The sequence below is a fragment of the Suncus etruscus genome, chromosome 3, assembly GCF_024139225.1.
Source record: "Suncus etruscus isolate mSunEtr1 chromosome 3, mSunEtr1.pri.cur, whole genome shotgun sequence".
In the NCBI taxonomy this organism is placed as follows: Eukaryota; Metazoa; Chordata; class Mammalia; order Eulipotyphla; family Soricidae; genus Suncus; species Suncus etruscus.
Genome location: NC_064850.1, coordinates 135974972 through 135998309, shown reverse-complemented (window position 1 = coordinate 135998309; position 23338 = coordinate 135974972). Strand labels below are relative to the sequence as shown.

General features: G+C 38.2%; 1 pseudogene; it reads left to right on the top strand.

The window, feature by feature from the left end:
- Nucleotides 1-14302, top strand: part of LOC126004472 (eukaryotic translation initiation factor 5B-like) — a 69688-nt pseudogene extending 55386 nt beyond the window's left edge.
- Nucleotides 14303-23338: the final 9036 nt, after the last annotated feature.

Here is a 23338-nt window from a genome sequence, read left to right as displayed (position 1 = left end):
CCAGCAGCTTTCTCAGCAGAGTATGGGTCACTGGCCTGTCTTTAAATATAATCATTGCTCATAACACACCACCATATGTTCTGAAAAAGAGACAAAAATGACATAACTGTTCGAAAACTTTAATCAGTTGCTTTTAGAAAATAGAGGGTGCTTTTTAAAATATAATCCTAGATTTGCTGTTTCTCTTGGAAAGAATGAGCAGTTCAGAGTTCAGGCTCTTGGGGAGTCTAGGTGCAAAGCCTATATGGTTTGTAAGGAAATTGATGAATAGTGACTATTGCCACCTTATTTTTTCTAGCAGATATTCGTGTGTGTGTGTGTGTGTGTGTGTGTGTGTGTGTGTGTGTGCTTGCCTTGTACTTTAGAAAATAATAATAAAACAAAAGAGATTTCAGGGATACAGGTATATTATTATTAAGTATTCTGGAAAGACCAAGTTTAATTTTTGTAGATGTTATTTCTACAGTAAAATTGGGTAGGAAATGAATGTCCTGGCTGGTTAGAAGAAAACTCTACCTTAAATGGGGGGCATTATTTATGTTCTAGATTAATTGTGTATGCCCCCTTATTCTTATATTGAGAACATATCCTGCACTGTGAGGTGTGAAAGGTGAGATCTTTGCAAGGTTAGTAGAATTAGATGTGGCCACAAGGATTGTTTCTTGAAAAGAAGATAAGCACCCATGTAAGAATCAAGAAATGGTGGGAGAGAAAGTGGGGAGAGAGAAAGAGAGGGAGGGGACAAAATGTTTGCCAGTCTGCCACTGAGGCAGGCATGAGAAAAGGCAGAGGGGAGAACAGGAGGGAAAGTGGGGACATTGATGGTAGGAAATATGCACTGGTGAAGGTTATTGTACATTGTATGATTGAAACTAAGTCATGAATGGCTTTGTAACTGTGGGGGAAAATGTATCATATTCAATCTTGTAGACTACGGTAAAAATTGTAAACCAAATTTTAAGAAAAAAATGTTTGGTTCCTGTCTCTACTCTCTATTATGGCTTGATTCAAGAAGTCAGCAATATGTAACTCAGCAGAGCTCTAACCAGAGCTTCGCCATCCTAACATTTCTCTCAGACCTCCATCCTCTACAACTGTAAAGAACAAATGTCTGATGTTTGTTTATAAGTCACTTGTTGTTATAAGTCTATGTTGGTCTGACACTGCAGCCAAGCTGACTAAATGATATCTCCACCTTTAGGGCCCTCAGAATGGCCAAGAAACATTTTAGAATTACAGTCTTTTCATATTATTTTTCTCTCCCTTCTTTCTCTCCCAGAGTTATTTCTGTACTTATTAACAACTCTCATACATCTATCTTCACATTAGTGTCTCATACTGACATCCATTGTACATGTTTCACTCTCACACTTTCCTTCCTCCACCCTTCCTACTAGACTCCAGTTAGACTCCTCCTCCAGCATCCCCAGACCTTTCATAAAGAAGGAACCTCCCATACTCATTCCATGTCACATGATTCTTGTCCTACAATGCCTGGCATCCTTCCTTTCCCTCCCATTAACTTTTTTTTGTGTGTGAAAGATGCACAGAAGATTAAGATCACAGTCCTCATAAACCTCAGAATTTCATGAGGAGAAAGCCTTTATTTTAAGTGAAAACAAGTTTTATTTGGAAACTCTAAGGAAAAAGACAGAAAGGATAAGAAAGAAAAAGTAATGACCTCAAGAGAGAGCACAGACTTCTACAAAGGCCAAGAGAGCTCCAGAACATATCCCATTGTGAAAGTATGAAAGCATCTCAAGAGGGGAAATGCAGCTGGCATCTGCTCTGGTGCCAAGTACCCAGGCAACACATGTGCACAGAAAGCCTTCTATCTCACCATTATAATAAAATATCACCCAACTTGCCCTTGTAATACAATTCAGATGAACAAAATATGACAGGACAAATTCCTTAGCCCTAACCAGAAATGTGATGAAAGTATTCCACCAGAAGGTGGATAGTGAACTGCATTTGAAAATAATGAGTAGTACTTTACCAAGTATGAAAAAATAAAAAGGCTTTTTACCCCACCCTCCACCCCCACTCTGAGAAAGCAAGCAAACATGGGCAAAGCTCAAAGAAAGTCTATGTTTTGGAAGTAGGAAATTACAAACTGATGGAGAAGAGCCTAAAACAAATTTTGGGATGCCTAGAAAGTTCTACTGATCCTGAACACTATTATGGTAGGTGCTAGATCTTTCCTTATCTTGTAAGCAAGAAAATTTGTAGAAGGAATTTTAGAAGACTTTGCAAGCAGGAAGCTAGTCAACACTTTCAGTGATTGTGTGAAGCATGAAATGAAGTACATGGGTTGGGGGATCAAAAAATTTGGAGGAAGGAGAACCTTCAGAATCTCTTTCTGTATGTAAGATACATGTCTGTATCTAGGAAAACTCCTCTTTCCAGTCTGGAGAGGCGTCTTTATCTCTAAAGCTACTCTACCTTTCTACATTCTGCAACAGTCTCTTTGAAGGTTTTAAAAACATACAGCATCTCCCTACATAATCACTCTCCACAGACACTCCCACTTAGTTCCCTAAACATGGATACTATAACATCTATCCCCTATTTAGAAAATTCTAGAATCTAAAGCAATGTCACCTTACCTCTAATTTCTGCATCTGTAATTTCAGTGGTAATTTGTATGATTATCTTCACTCAAGCCATGAGGACTGAAGTAGGTTTTTGTTGTTGCTGTTTTTTGTTTTAAGAAAATAAAATGATTAGACATGAAATGTGAAACAAGCTATCCAAAGAGGAATAGAGGGAAAAACTGACAAAAGCACTAGGAACTTGGAAATTGTGATTAGTCATATATAGCTCATTTACTATGGGCCACACACACTGATAAACATCTTTGTTTATTTGATCATAACTAGAAGGTTGTGACAGATTCTAGAGCAGGTTGTGTAAGCACAAAGAGGTTAAGAGTGATCTCCGTTCACATCCATAAAGGCTTAGGCTCGTCCAGTTCAAATTCAGGATGCCCATTCCAGAAAGAACTCACCTCTCCAACCAGATGCAAGTACTGGTTCTGTCTTCTTGTAGGATCCAAACAACTCGAGGCAACTCTGACCTCATTTGCATGGTCTTACTTATTTACATGAGTTCATTAGCAGAGTCACAGGACATTGGGATGCTGCAGTGGCAGAGCATCCACTTTTTTTATTTACAGGAAGGTTGGTGACCTTCTAGGGTCACTGACCTTCATATAAAGAAGAGTCAGAAATGGTAACAAAATTCAAGGATCCTATTGTTTCCAAATTATTACTTTCTGATGACTTTAAACTGTCTTTTCTTTTCCTTTATTCTTTAAAGTGACTACCCTCTCTGACTCACAATTGTGTTGTTAATGACTAATTGCACTGGCAAAGATAAGAAAAGCAAGTGGGTTCATATGATATTTAAAAGGCTTACATAGCAAAAGTAACTCTAACTAAAATAAAGATATTCACTGAGTGGGAGAAGATATTTTCACACAATAATCATGTAAAACACTTATATCTGAAATTTATAAAATATCTCCAAATCTCAGCAACAGCAACAACAAGAAACAACCCTATCAGAAAGTGGGAATAGAGTAATAGGTATTTTAATAAAGAAGATATGTTATGGAAATGTTTTGCTTTTTTTTAGTGTGTGTGGTTTTTAGGTCACACTGGGCCTTGCTCAGGGGAAACTCCTGGCTCCATGCTCAGAAATTGCTCCTAGCAGTCACGGAGGACCATATGGGACGCCGGGATTCGAACTGATGACCTTCTGCATGAAAGGCAAATGCCTTACCTCCATGCTATCTCTCTGACCCCATGTTATGGAAATGTTATTATAACTTGGTGTCAGGGAAACTTAAATTATGACAATATGCTACCGACTTACACAAGGGAAAATGACATTTATAAAAAAATACTGGAAACAGTCATTGCCATTTTTTAACAGGTATGTGGTGAAAACGAACGGTTATTTACTGTTGGTAAGAATATTGTCTGATTCAATCACTATGGAAAACAATATGGAGATTCTCAAAAATATAAGAATGAAACTCCTACATCATCCAGATATTCCATTTCTTGTCATCTATCCCTGTTGGTAGAGGCTTTTGGATTGGTTCTCATATTGCCTTCTAATTAAATGTCTCTCTATTGGTTCCTTTGGTATAAGTGTTACAAAGACGTTTCCCCCATTGCTTCCTCATCTAGCTTTTTCTCCTCTTCTTGGAGGTGGGCTTGGTTTTTCGCAATAAAGGTTACTCAGGCAGCCTGGAGGAGCTGCTGACATCTTGGCTTGTGGTTCTATGTGATGAAGCATTGACATGCCATAGGGAAGAAGCAGAAAAACAAGAGCAGGACAGTGCTAAGGATGACATTAGTCTTGATTCTGTGGCTGCAGAAATAGAAAGAGCTGGTGCTACTAAGGAACAGGAACCTCAAAAGTTAAAAGGAAAAACAAAAAAGAAAAAGAAGAATAAAAGACTAGACTTTGATGAAGATGATATTCTGAAAGATCTGAAAGAATTGTCTTGAGAAGCTCAAGGCATCAAAGTTGACAAAGAAACTGCTGCGATAAAGTCAACAGAGAATAATGAAGAAGAGTCCACTTCAAAACAAGATAAGAAAAAGAAAGAACAGAAAGGCAAAAAGCAAAGTTTTGATAATGATAGTAAAGAATTGGAAGATAAAGATTCAAAATCAAAGAAGACTGCAAAACCAAACATAGATATGTGTTCTGGAAGTGATGATGATTACAATTTAAATAAATTTTATACAAAAGCTAAAGAAAAGCTCATATATTGAATAAAAAATGGGATGGATCATAAGAGGATGAAGATAGCAGTAAATGAAATAAAGATCACTCTAGAGTAGATTCTTCAGGTTAAAGTGGAGATGAATCAGATGAAATTTTGCAGTCTAAAAAAGGACAGAAAAAAAATCAGAAAAACAAAGCCCACCCCCAAAGGGAGAGGAATAGCCAGATGAGGAGGCAATGGAAGAACATCTTTTTTTTAAATTAATTTATTTAAAGAAAATGTATTACATAGTTGACATAACTGGTCATAATATATTTGTTTCAGGATGACAGAAAGAGAAGCTATTAAAAATAGAAAGAAAATAGAAAAACTAAAAAAGGCAATAAAATAATAATAATATGAAAAAAAGAAAGAAAATTTCATTCCAAGTATATTTGTGAAAATTATTGTATCTACAGTAAAGCCATTATTACAATAGCAGAGGGTTTAGTAAGCTCCCCCTTTTTTTAAAGCTAGGAGATACAAAAATACACTAAAAAAGATGTGTGGGGGGACAGTTGTTCTATACATAGGCACAACAAAATATGGGAGAACTGGAAAGGAAAAACCTTTGTCCTATATAAACAGGAAGACCTTACCCATGAAGTATTCTGGCATAAGACTAACTCCAGGCTCTGGGCACACTAGGTTGTCCAAACCATAATCATTCTTGATGGTTCCGGTAAGAGCTCTTCACCATCATGGTTGTTGCTGTCAGGTTTCTGTAGTTATAGATCCTAGTTTCTGTGCAGATCCTATGTCCAAGTCAAGGTGATATGTAGTGTCTTCTGGTATTATCTGTTAGGTAGCAATGCAGAAAATCCTGTCCTAAAAAGCAGACTGTTGCTGTTACTAGGTCATCAGAGTGTCATAAGAACCCTCTTTGGAATAAGTCGGTTCCATGCAGAAGTAAGGGCCTTCCTTGGTAGCTTTTTTTTTTTTTTTTTTTTTTTTTTTTTTTGTCGTGTTGATGGTGTAGAAAACCTTGCAGATGGTATCCATGGTTCAGAGGTGAATGGTCAATGTCTGATCTACTGAAGCCTAAGCCAAGGCACTATGCCAAGTGGTCAGGGTTAAGGCCCCACTGCAGTATAAAATTTGTGTGTTCCTATCTCTATTAGATAAGAACACTTATTTGCATATGTAAACTTTTCCCATTTTAATGTGCCTACGCAGAGAGGATCAATTTGCAAGGTTATTACTGGTATATGTGGGGGCTGAGGTAACAAGTCCTACAAACACCTTAACCTATTTTTGACATGAGCTATAAACAGAGCTAGAATTTTGCACTAAACAGATCCTGAGGATGGAGGAAATTACCGCTACATAAGGAAATATTCAATTAAGGTTATGCCTATTAAAGGAATATATCTAAAAAATATACATAGGGAGGGAATGTACGTGTCCCCTTTAAGTCTTTTGAAGTAGTCGTGAGGGGTGGGGGGTAAAGTGCAGAACTTGGCTTGGTATTGTGTAGTCTAAGGAAAATGGCTCCCAGCAGTCACCTATCATGAAAAGTTCTCAAGCTGGGGAATTCTGAGCGACCAAATCTGCAAGCAAAAGTCCACAGTGAAGGGATGTGGAGGAGAAGGGGCTGGTGAAAGCAAATCAGTAGCAGCAGTGTCGGTTTCTTTTCAAGCTAAGGATCTATCTTTTCACTTTGGGAGCTGGTTGGCAGCTGGCTGGGGTGGGGAGCATGTTCTGCTTCGAGAGGAGTTAAGAACTCAAGGTAAGAAGAGTTAAATAAGGGGAATAACATGTTGGGCTAAAAAGGGTTTGTAAGGTGGTATTGCAAAAGAAGAGAAAGAGTTATATATGATAGGGGAGTGAACAACATACAACATAGACATAATATCTATTACAGATGGACATTAAACTGACATTTGTGTGGTGAACACATATATTCATGTTCATACATCGGCAAATACAGAGGTTCAATCCAGGGGTTACATTTATAAAGCTGACCCATGTGATATTGGGACAGAACACTTAAAAAGGGAAAAAGAATAAAAAATCCCGAAGAAGTATATATAAAGCTGGCAAGTCTGCTGTAAAGGTTTCCCATTCATTAGGCCAATCATGACTGGTGAGGATGAACTTTACTGAAGAAAGTCTTCATGTATTAGATTGTGTATAGAGCATTCTAGAAAACTACGTGATATGGTATTGAGCACTGTATAAGGGAGTATACACCGTGGAATATTATCCAGTGGATACTGAACATCCTGTTCCCTTTCCCAGAAGCAATCCAAAATTATGAGCATATAACCACTGACCATCAATAACCACTGATCTAGTTAACTTGAAAAGGAGGTAAGAAAGATCTTTATAAGTTTGTATGAACTATGCAATTTTCCTGATTCAACTTTAGCTCAGGGACTGTTTCTGTAACTCTTTTAATTATTATTTACAGTTTCCATAGCCTACATTTTTGAGAAGAAAAAATGATACTTGAAGACAATTTTGCTCTTCATCTCTGATACCTTAGCTATTCATTAATGTTTCCTGCGTGTTGAAGGCAAACTTCAGTTGGTCTGTGCAAGGTAATCATTCTGTTTAGTTTTTCTCCTGTGTTCCTGTGTCCTTTCAAAAGATGTAGGAAATTATAATGATTACTCTTTTCAGAATCACCTGTCATACACTCAGTTAATGGGAGTTAAAAATAGGAAGTAAAAGGCAAGACTTAAAACCTTCCACTGAAAAGATGAAAGAATAAACAGATTTCCCTCTATACACATTAGGATTATTTGACATTTGTTTTGCATTTTGCAAGTGGCCTTAGTGCTCCTATGTTTTCCTGTTGGATGATTCATGGTGCTGACAGATACATTTGAGAATATAAAGGATACTTTTACTACAGAGAAAACACACACAAAAACAATTATCTTCATCCTCTGATAAATGAACATAATGTTAAATTATTTTTGAATGACCCTGGAACTGTTGGGGATGAATTAATTATTCATGATTTTAAAAATCTATTATAAAATCTTGGAGGCATGCACTCAAGTTTATTAAACATTAATTTGGGGAATATGTGTTCAAGAATATGGAATGCCGGGATTTGAACCACCGTCCTTCTGCAGTCAAGCTCTCCTAGGGACAAAACCACAAAAGTTGGTTCTTTGAAAAAATAAACAAGATTGATAGACCATTGGCAAAATTCACAAAGAAAGAGAGGGAGAAACCTGATAACCCGTATTAGAAATGAAAAGGGGAGATCACGACAGATATTACAGATATACAAAGGGTAATCAGAGACTACTTTGAGAAACTTTATGCTACTAAACATGAGAACCTAGAAGAAATGGAAAAATTCTTGGACACTTATAACCTTCCACATTTAAGTAAGGAGGATGTAGCATATCTAAACACCCTCATCACTACTGAGGAAATTGAAACTGTAATCAAACATCTGCCCATAAAGAAAAGCCCAGGCCCAGATGGATTTCCTAATGAATTTTTTAAAATCTTTCAAAAGGAGCTACTACCAATCCTAGCCAGGCTCTTTCATGAAATTGAAAAAACGGGAACACTCCCAAACAGCTTTTATGAAGCCAACATCACCTTCCTACCAAAACCAGACAGAGATGCTGCCAAAAAAGAAAATTACAGACCAATATCCCTGATGAATGCTGATGCAAAGATCTTCAAAAAATCCTGGCAAATAGGATCCAATGCATCATCAACAAGATCATACACTACGACAAAGTAGTTTTCATCCAGGAATGCAAGGATGGTTTAACATCCGTATATCTATCAACATCATACACAACATCAACAACATGAAAAATAAAAATCACATGATCATATTAATAGACGCAGAGAAAGCATTTGATAAGGTCCAACACCCATTCTTGATCAAAACTCTTAGCAAGATGGGAATGAAAGGAACCTTTCTCAATCTAGTTGAAGCCATCTACCACAAGCAAATGGCAAATATTATCCTCAATGGAGAAAAACTAAAAGCCTTTCCTCTAAATTCTGGTACAAGACAAGGCTGTCTGCTCTCACCACTCCTCTTCAACATAGTACTGGAAGTGCTTGCTATAGTGATCAGGCAAGAAAAAGATATCAAGGAAATCCAGATAGGAAAGGAAGAAGTCAAGCTCTCATTGTTTGCAGATGACATGATACTCTACTTAGAAAACCCTAAAGACTCTACCAAAAAGCTTCTAGAAACAATAGACTCATATAGAAAGGTGATAGAAAGGTGACAAGCTACAAAAGTAACACACAGAAATCAATGGCCTTTTTATACACCAATAATGATAGGGAAGAGAAGGAAGTCAAGAAGGCAATCCCATTCACATTAGTGCCACACAAACTCAAATATCTTGGAGTCAACTTGACCAAAGACGTGAAGGACCTATACAAAGAAAACTATAAAGCCCTGCTCCAAGAAATAAGAGAGGACACATGGAAATGGAAACATATACCCTGCTCCTGGATTGGCAGGATTAACATCATTAAAATAGCAATACTCCCCAAAGCATTATACAGATTTAATGCAATCTCCTTAAAAATACCCATGATATTCTTCAAAGAAGTGGATCAAACACTTATGAAGTTCATCTGGAACAATAAACACCCTCGAATAGCTAACGTACTCCTAGGGAAAAGGAAAATGGAAGGCATTACTTTCCTCAACTTTAAACTGTACTACAAAGCAATAGTTATCAAAGCAGCACAGTACTGGAATAAAGACAGACCCTTAGATCAGTGGAATAGGCTTGAGTTCTCAGACAATGTTCCCCAGACATACAATTACCTAATTTTTGACAAAGGAGCAAGAAATCCTAAGTGAAGCAGGGATAACCTCTTCAACAAGTGGTGCTGGCAGAACTGGTTAGCCACTTACAAAAAAGCAAACATAGACCCCCAGTTAACATCATGTACGAAGGTAAAATCCAAATGGATTAAAGACCTTGATATCAAACCTGATACCATAAGGTATATAGAACAACACATCGGTAAAATGCTCCATGACATTGAGACTAAAGGCATCTTCAAGGAGGAAACTGCACTTTCCAAACAAGTGGAAGCAGAGATCAACAGATGGGAATACATTAAGCTGAGAAGCTTCTGCACCTCAAAAGAAATAGTGCCCAGGATAGAAGAGCCACCCACCAAATGGGAGAAACTCTTCACCCAACACCCATCTGATAAGGGGCTAATATCCAAAATATACAAGGCACTGACAGAACTTTACAAGAAAAAAAATCTAATCCCATCAAAAAATGGGGAGAAGAAATGGAAAGATGCTTTGATAAAAAAGAAATACAAATGATCAAAAGCACATGAAAAAATGCTCCTCATCACTAATCATCAGGGAGATGCAAATCAAAACAACAATGAGATACCATCTCACACCACAGAGATTGGCATACATCACAAAGAATAAGAACAATCAGTGTCGGCGGGGATGTGGAGAGAAAGGAACTCTTATTCACTCTTAATCATGATGAGAATGCCATCTAGTCCAACCTCTATGGAAAGCGACATGGAGATTCCTCCAAAATCTAGAAATTGAGCTCCCATTCAACCCAGCCATTCCACTCCTAGGGATATACCCTAAGAACAAAAGAATACAATACGAAAACCCCTTCCCCACACCTATATTTATTGCAGCACTATTCACAATAGCCAGGCTCTGGAAACAACCAAGATGCCCTTCAACAGACGAATGGCTAAAGAAACAGTTGTACATATACACAATGAAATATTATGCAGCCATCAGGAGAGATGAAGTCATGAAATTTTCCTATACATGGATGTACATGGAATCTATCATGCTGAGTGAAATAAGTCAGAGGGAGAGAGAGAGACGCAGAATAGTCTCACTCATCTATGGGTTTTAAGAAAAATAAAAGTCATTTTTGCAACAATTCTCAGAGATAATGAGAGGAGGGCTGGAACTTCCAGCTCACTGCATGAAGCTCACCACAAAGAGTGGTGAGTGCAGTTATAGAAATAACTACACAGAGAACTACCATAATCATGTGAATGAATGAGGGAACTAGAAAGCCTGTCTTGAGTATAGATGGGGGTGGGATGGGATGGAGGGAGATTTGGGACATTGGTGGTGGGAATGTTGCACTGGTGAAGGGATTAGTCTTTACATGACTGAAACCTAATCACAATCATATTTGTAATCAAGATGTTTAAATAAAGGAAAAAATTAAAAAAAGAATAAATTAGGACTATGAATACAGGCCACATGGAATATGACTTAAGTGATAGAATACATGCCTAACATGTCAAGATCCTGAGTTTAATCACTGCACTGCATGGTTCCCTGAGCACTGGTAGCCTGGTAATAGCCTTTTCTGATTTACAGATGCTGAAGTAGCAAACTATTATGTCAGAGACATTGGGCCTAATACTCCCTGGAGTGGTGTCCAGACAATTATTGAGAGTAGCCCCAAGAGAATATTTATGCCAGGGGCCATAAATGAGGCTTTAGTAGTGGCTGCCTTGGACGCATAAAGCCATGGCTTTGATCTCTGACACTTGAGCTGGTGCCAAAGCAGTGTTATCTCTAGTACACTGCAACCAAGCATACAACTCTCAAACAATGCGACAAAGGTGAGTGGAAAGTAAAAAATTTTAAATGTTTCCCTTAGGGGGCCAGAAAAATAGCAGAGCAGTAGGGCATCTATCTTGCATGCAGCAGATTTGAACAGATGGTAGTTCAAATCCCCATGTCCCATATGGTCCCTCATGCCTGCCAGGAGTGACTTCTGAGCACAGAGCCAGGAGTAACCCCTGAGCGCTGCCAGGTGTGACTCAAAAAACAAAAAAAATTAAATTAAATTAAATAAATAAAATAATAAAATAAAATGTTTCCCTTAAAATGTGAATATTCAGTGGTCATAGATATGGTCCCTGGAGCTCCACCTAGAAGTAAAGAGGCAGGAGTAAGCCCTGAGCACTGCAGGATGTTGTCCAAAAGCAACAACAATTAAAAGAAAATAACATTTATTTTAAAACAATAAGTGAAAAGAATAATATAAAAATGAGTGTTTACCACTTTTCCAACTCTATATTCATAATTATATATAAAAATACAAAAATTAATATTTCCTCTGTTGCTTTGAAAAATTCCCTGTTTGATGCAGTACAAGATATTTTTATTTGAAATTACACCTATGTCTTAAAAAACTTTTAGAGGAATTAACATGTCACTCCTGGAGCTGTATTTTATTTTTTGTTTAACTTTAGTCATGAATTTATGAGCTTATTCATGCATTTCATCTGCTCATAAATAACAAAAATCTTGGCTTTTTTGTTAAGTCTTAGTTTAACCAAGTCCTTCGAGAAGGTTTTGATATAGACCTCCTGTCTAAGGAGCAGGATCAAGAAGATTGTATCTAACCTTAGAAAGAAAACCTATGGATTCTGAATGGGCAAGTCAGTTAATGGGTGCTAGGCCCTCCCTACTTTACCTATACAAGATTTGTCTTGCTCTTGAAACATTTCCATGGCAGGAGCATAGATGAAATGGGAAACGGAAACAGGGTTCTAGGGGGAAAAAAATCTCAAGAGCTAGGAAGCTCAACCATGTCAACAAGACAGAATAGAAAATACAAAGGAATCCCATACAAGAGTGAGACACATTAGAGAAGGCCTAGCTAGGTGTAGAGTGCTCTAGATACTCTATATATGGACAAAAGAATTCCAGATGGAAGAAACTGGGTTGGTCTGGCAGGGAATAAACCATGAGTGAGGAAGGCACACTGAAAGTGGAGATGGGAGTCAGGGACCCCATTAAAGGCAGGACAGAATATGCATGTATAGGAGCAAGCTTTCTTTATGCTGCCTCTTCTCTGGGTGTAAAGTTGATTACAATATTTTAGGTTTTTGTTTCATTCACTTTTTTAATGTAGTGGGATGGAGATAAGAGGGTGGCACTGAAGGCCTGGGTCTTCATAAGTTAGTTCAGAAAGGTGTCACAGATAAGATGCCAAAACATCCCTTCTTCCTCACATTTGTCTCGAAAATGTGTAAATACCAGAACCTTATTTAGCTTTGTTAAGAAAGAAGAGCAAGGGCCAGAGAGATAGCATAGAGGTAAGGCGTTTGCCTTTCATGCATAAGGATGGTGGTTCGAATCCCAGCATCCCATATGGTCCCCCGTGCCTGCCAGGAGCAATTTCTGAGCATAGAGCCAGGAGTAACTCCTGAGCGCTGCTGGGTGTGACCTAAAATCCAACCCCTGCCAAAAAAAAAAAAAAAAAACAAGAAAGAAGAGCAGAGGATAATGATATAATGATATATGATAATGATATAATGAAATAATGATATCTGGGCTTCAGAACAAACTGCAGATCTAAAGATAATTGGGAACATCTTTTTAAGATATCAGAGTTGAAATTTTATGTTAATGAGAATAGGCATTATATTGTATTAAATGATATTAATTTATTTATTTACATGGCTTAATTAATAACAAATAGTGACCAATCATACAAAATAGATGATTCTTTTAAACATTTTTAACTATTACATCTCCCATTCCTCTAAGTTTTCTTGGAACAAGTAATTTTTTAAATATTGCATCTGCCATTCCTCTAATTTTTTCTTGGAGCAAGCAATATAAAATAAAAATTTTATGCCTTCTATGTGGTTGACTGGATGGGGTGAGTAGGGAAACTGGGGGCATTGATGGAAGTAAGGTCACATTGGTGGTAAGATTAGAGTTGGAATAGTATATGCTTGAAATAATTGCATTATTGAATTGGGAACATTTTTATTGGTTCTATTCACAAAGTTGTTATGCCTACAAAATGTAGAATCATTAGAGAAGACATAAAAGCTCTGAAACACATTATGGTATAGGTCTATATTATTACCTTTCTCTCCCTCTCAGTATTTTCTTTCACACAGTTTAATTAATCAAACAAATTATGTCTTTTGGTTTTTTTTGCTTTACAGAGTGAAAGGACTATTGAAATGATTATAACGCCCAAAAGATCTCTCAGACTGAATCTTTCTACACCAATAGATTAGAAAGAAAATTTGTTAATTTGGTTTGCTGTGAATGTTTTTACATGACTGCTAAATGATGCTTACTATGATATATCACAGGTTTGTTTATGTGTTTGTTTTCAAAGCACTAGACTGAAGAAAGAAACAAAAGAATAAGAACAGGATTACATCCACATGATGAATGCTTATTAATAACTCTTGCTTGTTACTGAGAATTAGACAGCCAGGATGAGACCTCCTTTATGGTCTGATGAATAGGTGTTGAGGTATTGAAATAATAGGAAGACCCTTGCCATTCTAAGTCATTGGCTGAGCCCATTAGTACCTGTCATTTCATTTGGAATCTCTTGTTCTCTCCTAGGCTATGTCTCTCCTACTGACACAGCCTCACAATTAAAATCATCAAATATTCTGACCCCAAAGACTTAATAGATGTCTAATTTCTCCTCACTTAGCAAAGAGAAAATGGATGCAATGGCAGAAGAGGAAACATTTCTAGTCGAGGAATTTTGTTCTCTAGAGTGACTGTATGCTGACAGTCATCCATTCACTCACTCAAAAAGCAAGTGGGTAGGATAAGATATATCTCATATATGCTTTGTACCTAGATGTTGGGAAAGCTAAGATGAATAAAGTATAAGCAGCACTGCAGGCAGCAGCCATGTAAACAGACACAAAGGTATCCAGCCATCATGGAAGGATGAAATAAGGGGTGTGACAAGGGGGATTTATCAAGGGAAGTCAAGACTAACTCTGCTGGGAGTGTATTGAACCATAAAAACATCAGGCAATGGTAGATTATTTTTTTAACCTCTAAATTTAAGACTGCATGAGCAACCAACTGGAAACTCAGGATAAGCCTTCTAGTACCCACTCGGGCAGAATTAATCCAAGGGTCTTCTCTCCTAGTGTTTTATTCTTTTTATTACGTGGAGCTTTATCACACTGTATAATAGGAAGCTGGTTATCTATCTGCCCATCTGCCCCCATCCCATCACAAGACTGAGTCCCTGGTTACTAAGTGCCCTCTGGAATGAAGTTAGTGATCAAATTAGCAATGCTGTTCCCACTTATTTCCTCTGAATTTTTCTCTTCTGTTATTAGGAAAGAACTGCTTCAGTTACTTTATTTCTCAAGCCCTCATCCTCCACTCCAAATTTAGAAACTCAGATGCCGGGTCTGAGTCATTCATTTTTTCTTTATTTCTTAATTGCTACTTATTATATAATAAAGCTATACACTCTGTTCTATTCAATAAATTCTTAGCAATTTGATTGCCAAATACACTGTGTAAGGAAGCTATTTCAGTATCTCTTGGAATATCAAATAGGAGCTTAAAGTAAGTATTTGAGATATATTTTAAAAAATAGATTTTCCTAAGCCTGTTTATAGTGTGCAGGATGAGCTAAATGGAGTTCTTTGAGGAATAACTTTCTTTTTTTGAATTTTTTCCAACATTTCTGTGTTCTCTTTCTTTTCATCAAGGCATTAGTTTCCCACCTTTGGTACAAGATTAAAACGCCCTGGTGGTCCTGCTTCTTTCTATATGTACAGAACAAACAGTGACTCACTGTGTGGCCAACGTGTCCAGACAAAATATGAAGAGAGATCAGATGTGTGTGTGTGACCAATCTGTGTATATTTGTGGGCCAATTCAGACAATTAACATTCTTTCTCTACTACACAGCATGAATGCTACTTGTATCTTCAAACTATTTTTTCCTACAAAGGCCAAAGACAAAGAAAATAAACTCTTTATTAAAAAGTTTGTTGGTGAAATAGTGTTGGGGGACATAAAAAGTCTTTACTCACTTTATCTTTTGGACAATGTAATTTAAAATTTTTTGATTATTGTAATAGAGTAGTTTTTGCTTTTTAGTTACTCTTTGTATGACATAAATGATTCATTCTTGTGTGGCTATTTCTGTGCAATGACTTTTAGATCTTACAGAATGTTATTTTGGTCACATTTTAGCATATTCACCTTTATAGACACTGATTTGTAAGATCTCTTTAAGTGATATTGACAATGACATGGATAGTTAATGAGGATAGTTATGTATAGTTATCTAATAGTTAATCTAGGCGAAGTAGAAGAGCCTTTAACATGTTATTTTACTCAGGAAGCAGAATGATGGCTTTGAAGGCCAGTGGGCTTTTGAGAAGTTCTCGATAAAAGCATGAATATGTCAGTAAATGGAACTAAAGAAAGAGTTAAATAGTTAAATAATAAAACAGTAACATAGAAAAAAAAGAGAAACATTTAAAAAATAAAGCCAGTACTTCAGTTCATGGAGTGGCTTACCTAGGATGGACCACAGTTGTCCCATATGGTCCCTCAAGCCAGGAGTGATTTCTGAGTGCATAACCAGGAGTAACCCCTGAGTGTCACCAGGTGTGGCCCCCCAAAAACCAAAACAAAATAAACAAACAAACAAACCTAGGTTTTATCCCAGAACCCCATATATGGTCCCTGAGCACTGTCAGGAGAAATTTCTAAGTACAGAGCTAACAGTAACCATTGGGCATTTCCAGGTGTAGTCCCAACCCCCCTCCAATAAAAGAAGTAATGATGAACAGCATAACTTTTAAACTTGAAAGGGAGTTGGGGGGGGGCTATAAGAGGGGAGCAATAAGGGAAGTGAAAATATTTCAGGTAGAGGGGAGGAAAACAGAGATGAGGGGAAGTCTTGTATGTGTGTAAATTAGAGATGAGTCTGTTTTCCTGGAGAGTCACATGTGGGCAGGGAAGCCAGCTAATGAAACTGGTGGCATCATCTGGCCAGTGATAAAAAAGGTCCACATGGTTGGTGTGATATCTGTATTCCAATCTGCTGCCTCAAAATCACCTTTGGAAGTTTAAAAGTGCCAATGTTCAGAATTGGAGTGATAGTAAAGTGAATAGTAGGCTTTCCTTGCACAAGGCCAACCTGAACAAGATCCCCAAACCCTTTATCATCCGTCCACTGAGCCTGCCATGAGTAACCTTGAGCATAGAGCACAGAAGTACTTGAGCACCACCAGGTGTGATCGGCAAGCTCCCAAAAGTTAAAAACAAAAAAATATTAGTGTTCTAGGGCCAGAGAGGTGGCACTAGAGGTAAGGCGTCTGCCTTGCAAGCGCTAGTCTAGGACAGACCTTAGTTAGATCCCCTGGCATCCCATATGGTCCCCCCCCCCAAGCCAGGGGCTATTTCTGAGCGCATAGCCAGGAGTAACCCCTGAGCGTCAAACTGGTATGGCCCCCAAAAAACAAAACAAAATATTAGTGTTCAACTTCCATAACCAAAAATCCTGGGTGAGTCCTACCTCTTTTGTTTGTTGAGCTGCCTCTATCCTTATCTGCACATTTGCAAGGGCAAACACTATATACTCATTGTGTTTTGTTTGTCCAGGACCAAGCATTGTGCTGATGTACTTCCAAAGAAGAATTAATGAATAAATGAACAAATGAATAATACTGTGGTAGATCCAACATTTTTTAATTCTGGTGATCTTAAACTGATACCTGGCCATATTTAGACACATAGTAAACTGTCTTTTATTCCCTAATAAACTAAAATTCTATACTTGCAATAGAGAAAAGCCTATGCCAGCAAGATATTCTAGAAGCAGTTCCAAAATACTTTAGGTCACTTTTTTGCTTCTCATTTTTGCAAGGATTGTGTTCACAGACTGAAATACCCTTCTCCTTTTGGTCTACAAACTCATACCCCAGTCATCCTTCAGCACTTAATTGAAAGATCATAAATTTGGTGAAGACTTTGAGGTCCTCTCTAGAGCCCCAAACAGGCACCCCACTCTGTTCCCAGCATTTTGTTCACACTTCAATAGTCCTGTTCTGCTTGCAACTGTCTGTCTCCTCGAAAGTTCTCTGAACTCTTGGGCATCTTTTATGCTATGTGGGCCCTCAGGAGATTGTTTTAGTTAAATTTTATGAGGTATATTCTTTTCTAGTCTCAGTCTTTGTAAAATTGGTCAGATTATTGCCATTCATGACATTGCTAAATGACTGAGAATTCACACTGCTTTCATCTCTACTATTTTATTTTAAACAGTTTTAAATATTTGTCAAGGATTCTTTCACTGCCTAGTGAAAAATATGTACTTTACTCTAAAAAAGCCTTCCTTTTCTTTTTTCTTTCCTTTTTCCTCCTTTTTTTTTTTATTCCTACCATCTACTACCTGCCTACCTACCACCAGTTATAATTGGATTGGATAAAGCTGGGAAAACAGTTTTTGTCCTCCACAACAGGATTCCCCCAATCCTTTTGCTATGGTTAATTTCATACAGCCCCCAAAGCATGCATTTGTGGCCAGAGCCAGGAAGAAGCAGTGCACACTTCCCAGCTAGTCTTTGATGTGTGTTCTTGGCTCTGTTCCATCCCTATTCCAGGGTGGGAGCCACAGCTGGCCACCATGTGCACAGGCAAGCATGGGGGGAGGGAATCAGGCCTCTTCTGAGCCAAGTGTGGATTCCACAATTGAAGTGGAAATCCACATCCTCAATCTGATAAGTACATAGCAGGCATCACAGCAGTGAGTAGATATACTTTGAGCTTCCTGGGATTGAGTCTTTCTTCTCTTACCATTTAGCAGTTAGCCTATCTTTATTCCTTGAATTGTCTAATCTTATTGGCCCAGATGATTCATCTAGGAGTACACGCAGAACTGAGATGCTTATAAAATCCACCCAAACTTAAATTGCTTCGGGTCGTTGGTGCAGTTGGCACCCTGTGTATTTCTGGAAGGCAGCAGGGATTAGAGAAAACAAGAAGAAATTAATTAATTAATTAATTAATTAGGACTTCTCCTGTGTCAGGCAGGCAGTTCTGGGTCAGCTTAGGTCTCAGCCCCTAAGAGCAATCACCTTAGCAGCGAGGAAATGCCCTTGAACCCTTTTTTTAGGATCTGAGGAAACCAGATCTCATTCAGATATGACCTGGGTGCTATTCAACCCACAAAAGTCAGGGGGTGACCCACAGAAGACTAGGATCTGAAACTACTCCACATTCTGTTAGAATCCCTGAGATCAAAAACAAGTTCTTTTAAACTCTTTCCTAAACAACTGTTAAGAGCCCTGATCATTTCTTGAAGAAGAGCTGGCTTTTGCAGTATTTTGACTATTTGCCTTCCCTATCATCTCCCCTCTACCCATTCCTCCCCTGAGCTTGTCTAGGAAATGGCTGTCGGTTGGTGGTGAGGGGAGTCCAGGTGTCAAGCCCAGTTGAAGTGAGAGGAGCAATGGGTACAGACAGGCCTGCAAGTAAGGAAGGGTCTCCCCACTTCCACTTCTCTGCCTGCACCAGTGGGTTCACCAGATGGCAGCTGCTGTCAAAGTCTTGGAAATTTGGGTCCTTAGCAAAATCCTCAGGGTCTCAGGAGAGAGTGAAATCCAGACCTTTCAACACAGGATACTCAAGTTAATCTCTGGGCCTAATCCACTTAGAGCATTTCTTTTTAACTCCCACGTGAAGTGACAGGGAGGCTGGGCTTGTAGATAAGCCTTCTACACTTGGAGGGACTCAGCCTCCGTCAGCCCTGCAGGGTCAGTCTTTTAAAAACTTGTCCCATTGCACTGCCTGTCATGGTGTGGTTTTGATTTTAGCACTGAGAACACAGCCCCCAAATCCTCATCTTTACAAAGTCAAGTCTCTGGCTTTCTGCCCATCTTAGAAAGAAATAGGTGGGGGAGGTGGGCAAAGGCCTAAATACCACCTTGATCACCCTTTTAAGCAGCAGAAACCAACACTATTGGAGGCACATTGTATCATTTTCTATATACCGAGTGGAGAGCAAAAGCCTCTCAGGTTGATGGACCACGTTGTCAGCAAAACAATGATCACATTCTAAATACAAATAGTGAGTTCCGGGATGTGAGGTCCTGGCATATGTTCATTTCAATGCAAAAAGCCAACAACACTCTCTCCACATGTCTTCCGGACTGGCCCGTGCCCCATGGAGAAGGCAGACCGTAGACCGCCAGACAGGACAGCCAAAGAATAACTTGATAAATAAATAAAATGAAAACAAAACTCCAGAGTTATTATTTCCAAAGACATAATAGAATTCGAACAACGGAGACATGAACTCATAGGGAGGAGTAATAATATTTAAGTCATTTCCTTTTCTGTCCCACCTGACTTTTAAATTGATCTACACTTTATTTTAAGAAGTTAAGTAATTTTAAGAAAACAAGATTAATATTTCAGACATTTGAAATCAAGGCATCATTTGCCCTCCCTCCTAAGAACTGGAGTTAACACTTTTTCCCTTCAATTTCCCTTTCCTTTATAAAACTGAAGTGTGTGTGTTTGTATGTGTGTGTGTGTATGTGTGTGTGTGTGTGTGTGTGTTCTCATTCTATGAAGCTTGAAGCTGCTGACTTTGGACTTTGAAATGAAGCCAGAAGTTTCGTGTGTAATCACTACATACTGTGTTGTATCTTCATGCTGTGTGATGTTGAGTAGGGCATTAATCTCTCTGAGTTTTTTCATTCACTGAACAACCCCATCGTAGGATAAAAATCTCAGAACCCACTTTTCTCTTAATTCTATTATTTCTATGCTAAAATGGTCCAGTCTCCATAGAGACACGACAGGCTCTTTTCTTTTGTGAAGGATCCCATTAGTGTACTTTACTCCCAGAAGATCTTTCTCAGGTCCTATTTTGAGAGGTTGGTTCCACACCCTTGCACCTGCCCTAAATGCTATTCACTCTCCTATTTTAGGAGTATGTAATTGCAATAATCATATAAGAAACTTGTGAGCAGCATCAGTTAGATTCATAGGAGAAGCAATTAAGTGAATTGAAAAGGAGAAGTGGAGGATTCACTCTTACAAAATAGTATATTTTGAGAATCTGTCTATTTCGTGTACATTTAAAAAAATTCTAGCATAGAATTATTTATACTATTAACATTTTAAGTTTATATACCCATATGAAAGAAAAATACCCATTTTTGAAAAAAAATGCTTCTCTCAACTTTACTTGCAATGTTATAAAATTTTAATAGTTTAGTTCTATTCACCTATGTAGGAAAACCTACATCCATAATAACTTTAAAAAGTCTCTCCTATATTTGGACAAAAATTAATATAGTAAGAAAATGACAAATGACCAAAGGCATCAGCATTAAAGATTTTGTCTGTACAAGTGAGCTTTATCAGGGGAGGTGGGCCTTGTGGGACATTGATGAAGGGAAACTGGCACTCTGGTGTTGTGTGTTGTATTAGAACAGTGTATGCATGAAAATTATAGTTAATAGTGTTATCGCAGTACCGCAATAAAAATGGTTAAATAAAGAAGAAAAAAAAAAGAAAACTTTGAGGATGATTCCTAATTAAGAGGTCCTAAATTCTCTGACTCTCTTGATATCCCTGAAAGCGGGTCCTGGATCCAAGATATTTAGATATGTATGTTTGAGTTTAGGCCACAACCAAGTCAAAGGTGAGAAGCAGACATAAGCAAATATTATCTCACCGAATTCTAGAATGGCGGGTGCCCTTTCGTGAGAGTTCATTGCTCTTTGCAGGGATTAAAGCATTTCATATAAATCCTGTTTATGTTTTCCTTAGAGTGTGTTTAAAGTACTCAGACACAAGTAAATGTGCCTGGGCCCCTAATCTTACCACAGAAGATAAAAGAGATTTTTTTCCTTTTGAAGTGAGTAGGTAGCAGCTCCATTTATTCTTCTAAGTTTCTCTGAAAGGACCAAGTTAAGGGTGTTGGAATGTGGAAGCAGAAACCAGAGAAGACAAATCATCCCATCCTTCTCTGCCTCCCCAGGGCCTCCCTACTGGAACTGCCATGGTGGCTGGGTGGGTTTTTTTCTGCTTTTCTTAGCTGACAAAACCCCAGACACAGTTCTCCAAGGTATTCAGAGCAGTTTTCAATGTCTGAGTTAAACAGGACCAGTGGAGAGGACCACAGCTAACCGCAATCCAGACTAGACCCCCTCTATGCATGTGGGAATTCTATAAGGGTCTTGGTTAGAAAAAAGAATGGCCTTGGGGCCGGTGCGATGGCACAGTGATAGAGCATTTGCCTTGCATGCAACTGACGTAAGACGGACCGCGGTTCATTCCTTCAGCGTCCCATATGGTCCCCTGAGCCAGCAGCGATTTCTAAGCCCTGAGCATCACCAGGTGTGGCCCCCCCAAATAAATAAATAAATAAATAAATAAATAAATAAATAAATAAATAAATAAATAAAAGAATGGCCTTGGCTGGGTACCTTCCTGGTAGCTCTTCAGAGAGATTGGATTTACCCTGACACCAACCCAAGCACATAAGCTTGTTTTGCTTCTTTGGGGCTTTCAAGGCACTGAGACTGCCCTTCTCCATGTTGTCCCCCTGACACAATGCATCCAACTTTTTTGTCTTCGGGCCAATTGCCTTGTTCTAGAAACCCACTAATTATAATTTCATCAAGGTATAAATTATGGCCCAGGGCAGTTTAAGAATGATTTGGATACTAGGAGGAAAGAAGTGATCTTGTCAACTTAGCATTGGGGTGTGGCAGACTGAATGTGGCAAACACAGAAGCCATTAACTCTTCAGCTTTGTTTCTGCCAGAATGGTCACCCTCAAAAGGCCAAAGCTCTGGACCTTCCAGAGAAGACATTTTTAGTGCTCTGGAGACACCAAACTGCCACATTCTAGCACAGAGGAGAGACTCAGGCCCTTGATATATGACAATAAGACCCTGCTTGGGCATTTTCTTTCCTACATCTCTCTTCTTCCATGTCTAGTCTAGTCTGCAAAGGTATTTTCAGTTACTGCAGAATTCTTGGTTTAATGCATAAGATTCTAACAGAGCAAAACAGTTACATGTTTAACTCCATGACTAAACTAAAGCAAAATTCTATTTGCTGTTTTTTTTTTTAAAGGATATCTAGGAAAGCAGAACCTGTTAGCAGCACCCCTTATTACAGAACTGCTGGTTCCCATAGCTCATTCAAAACACAAAGACCTTGCTGAATTTTCCAAAGTGAGCAAGAAATTCTCAATCCCTATAAGGATTAACTCAATTGCCCAGGCTCATGGTACAGGAGAATATCTTTTGACTTTCACAAACTTCTTCATTTGAACTCTTTAGCCAATTCTCATTTGTGTCTTCTAGGGGAAAAATGGTTTGTCTATGGGAATCTGAATTGTTCTGAATGAATATGATTCTAGAATTAATTACAAGGTGTTTCTCCATTATTAAAAATAACAAACAACTGGCAAGTACAGCAAGCCCATCTTGGTCTCCTGTGAGATCATGCTTTGACCAATTAGAAGGGGAGTTGGTTCTATGATAAGGACTCTTCCAGTTTTCAGGAAGAGTAACATTTAATTTTTTTCTAAGAGTGTTCAAAGCATACTTCTTCCTTTGTTCTTTTCCATGGTTCTAAATAATTTTCCATGGGTCTTCATAAGGACTGAATATTTATGAACAGTATCACTCAACTTCTTTCATTTGAGAGTTAATTCCATTGCTTTTTAGGAATAAATTTCCTAATAAACTCCAAATTATTTCAATGTTATTAATATTTATTAACATAAAAATACTTTTCTG